Raw genomic sequence first — 3,486 nt, 5'->3', positions numbered from 1 at the left:
GGGGGGGCGTGCCGTTCCAGATGCCACTTAACAAAAAGGCCTGGAAGCAATGACAACAGTGCACACGGCCAACCCTGGATCCTGGTGACGGTGGCGGTGGGTCTCAGAAAAAGAAAAGGTCACAGTTAGGCACATACCAGTAGCGGCGGATTGGTCGACGGAAACGAAAGCTAGTTAGGGGTTCTCTAGTTAGGGGGTAAAGTTAGTGGGTTCTTGAGGATATTCTCATTGTCCCTGCAAGATACTCATTACACAAAGGAAAACAGTACTCTACAGTGAAGAGACCTGGTAGACACCACCTACGTCCTGATTTGATGCAGAGGAGGCCAGATCTCTTCCATGTTCTTGCCAGAATGCGTAATTACAGTTTAATCACGAGAACATAGGAGGCAAACCAAAACTGAGGGGGATTCTACAAAATGCCTGCCCACACTTCACACGTGCTCGGGTCTGGGAAGACAGGGAGATGATGAACTGCAACGCGGGCCCTTCGGGAGGGCCCTGGATGGGAGACACAGCCAGGCAGGTGCAGAGGCGGTACAGGTGGGGCCGCTAGCCCTGCACGGCGCCAGTCCTCACGAGGCTGCAGGAGACACCGTGGTTACGGGGCTGGGTGAAGGCTGCAGGATTTCCAAAACCCGTTCAAAGTTATTTCAAAGTACAACGCCAAGAAGGAAAATAAACAGAAGATACCTTTTTACTAAAAAAACGAAGTGCGGTCCCTGGACTAGGGGCGGCCACACTGCCTGGGGCTTGTTAGAAAGGCAGAGCCTCGGCGCAGCCCTGGAGTCAGAAGCCGCATCCCACACATGGTGCCGCCGCTGCACCGAGGCCACCAGCAAGGCGGCTTCGAGGGTGGTGTGGAGACCCCACCCCGGCGTGAGCGGCAAACACAGCCAGGCGCTGGCACGCACAGGCCGCTATCCAATGTGTAGAAACGGGGGAAACAGGAAGGAATCTTAATTGTGTTTGTATTAAAAACTGGAAGTAAACCCAAGAAACAAGTGTCCAAAAGTATCCAGGGGGCCAGAGGCAAGAGCAAGACTCTGTCATCCTCCTCCAGGGACTTGTGAACTGTGCAGGTGTGACCAGTTCACAACTCCTTTAAGAAAAAACACTTCTAATAAGAACCAGGGTTACACTGTGTTCAGATACTTACGTTTGGATAACACATTTCCCCCGAAAGTTCTTGGAATCATAAATGTTTCCCATTCTCCTGGAATAGACACATGAGGTCTCAACCTTTCCAAAGATAATTTCTTTTTTTTAGACAGAGGCTTGCACCGTCGCCTGGGCTGGAGTGCAATGGCGCGGTCACGGCTCACTACAACCTCCACCTCCCGGGTTCAAGCGATTCTCCTGCCTCAGCCTATTGAGTAGCTGGGATTATAGGAGCCCGCCACCACGCCCGGCTATTTTTTTTTGTATTGTTAGTAGAGATGACGTTTCACTATGATGACCAGGCTGGTCTCAAACTCCTGACCTCGTGTTCCACCTACCTTGGCCTCCCAAAGTGCTGGGATTACAGGCATGACCCACCAGCCCAGCCCCAAAGTTAATTTTCTAACAACTGCAAGGCAAGTGGACTGAGGTCACGCCATCATCTTCAAAGGTGTAATGCTAGCAAGTGGAAAGCAGGTAGCACTGACTCTGAAACTTGAGGTCCCGTGGCCGACCCCACCCCAAGCAGGTGCAGCTCCATCTGGACCTCTATCTGCAGAAGTGCGGCCACCTCTCGGCCTCGGCTGGGCTGCGGTTGGGGACTGGGGCCTAATGGGCAGTCGCGTGGTCTGGGCCCGGCCAAATGTGGGGCTGGCGCCCAGTGCCGGCAGCCCCTGCCAGTTCTTACTGGGTGGTGCCCATGTTTTGCATCTACACACCAGTGATGACGGTCCCTGCAAAGCTGCAAGGCACTCCGTCTCCAGTTAAGTTTCAGGCCCAGGAACACAGCCTGTTAGAAACGTCCAGGACACAACCCAAGGACGTGAAGGAAACTGGGTGCGACAGAGCCAAGGATGACAAGGGCAGCAGAGTCAAAAACTATCACTATCAGAAGCACTTCCCAGCAACCAAGAGGAAAATGAAAACGGAACGTGACTTCAACCACTCACCAGATGGAGAATGAGTATTCAGGGAAATCACAGGTTTCGCTTATTTGCAATCTACATCTGGTGAGTGACCGAAGGTGACTGCGCCCGCACGGAGCTGGACAGCTTCCTACGACCGTACTGCCCCTGCACCCCAAACCTGTTCCCTCTGCGTGATGCTGTGACTTCACGAAACGCGGTTTCAGTTCTGACCTCTCTGTTCCACCGTCGGGATCCCGTCCACTGCCAGCCCCGCTGCACGGTTCTGGGTCCATCACTGGGCAGCCACAGTCTCGTATTTTAAGATGCCAATTGCTGTTATATTAAGAAACATACTAAGAGGTTCTAACTGGAGATATTTCTACAAAATCCTGGTACAGGTCAGCCTCAGAAGCAGGGTCCTGACACCGGGGTGCCCCAGAGGGCAGGGTCCTGACACCGGGGTGCCCCAGAGGGCAGGGTCCTGACACCGGGGTGCCCCAGAGGGCAGAGCCGCCCTCTGGCTGGCTGCCTTGCTGTACTCTCACTTCCAAAATCCCCTCGAGTTCTGAGTGGCACAAGGGAAACGCATGCAGGAATTCAGGCTCAGGTGTGTGAAATTAGAGACAGGTGGGAGCAGATGAGGTGGGAGTCTGTCACTCCTTAAGATAATGTCAAAAAAAACCCAGAGGACACCAAGTGTGGGCTCCCGTCCTGGGTGTGGACCACCACCTACCCTGGCCAGAGGCAAGTCGCAGCTGCTGAGCTCTTGGGATTGGGTGCAGGCACCCGGGCTGGAGGTGCTGCCCCTCTGCACCTCTCCCAACTTCAGGGGTGCCGAGGTTCCTACGAGGTCGAGGAGCCCTTTGTGTCCAGCAGGCAACCCCGCACTGTCACCAGCGCTCTGAGGGGCACACGGCACAGCGGCATGAGCTCAAAGCTGAGCCCAGCATCACCCCAGTGCCCAGCCGGGTGCAGCAGCATGTGGTCTGACCTGTGGCCAGGGTGGCTGTAGGGAAAGCCCTGGCCCAGTGCCTGCCTTCAGCAAGCACCCAGGACGGGTTGCCACCCACACCAGCCAAACCTCACAGCTCTGCAGGGCCTAACCTGCGACGGCACTGTGGAGCTGGGAGTGCTGCCCTTTCTCAAGTCTGATCTACACTCCACCCACACGGGCACACGGCCTGCAGAGAAGCCCACCATGGTGTACTGCTGAGTTCGGCTTCAGCAGGCAACCCCCTCGGGGAGCACAAGCGAGTCCCTCTGCCGAGAATGGGACCCCAGGGAAGAGCACGGCGCCCAGCAGGCCTCTCCCAGGCCCAGGCCTCTCCTGGAGTGGGGGCACCGCAGCCGCAGGCAGCGTCTGAAGGTGGTCTGCGGGCCCCTTGAGCTCCACCGGTCTGTACTGCAATTTCTCCCC

Source organism: Sapajus apella, unplaced genomic scaffold (assembly GCF_009761245.1).
Source record: "Sapajus apella isolate SASKATOON/1434 unplaced genomic scaffold, GSC_monkey_1.0 scaffold13, whole genome shotgun sequence".
Lineage (NCBI taxonomy): Eukaryota > Metazoa > Chordata > Mammalia > Primates > Cebidae > Sapajus > Sapajus apella.
This window is presented reverse-complemented; position numbering follows the sequence as displayed.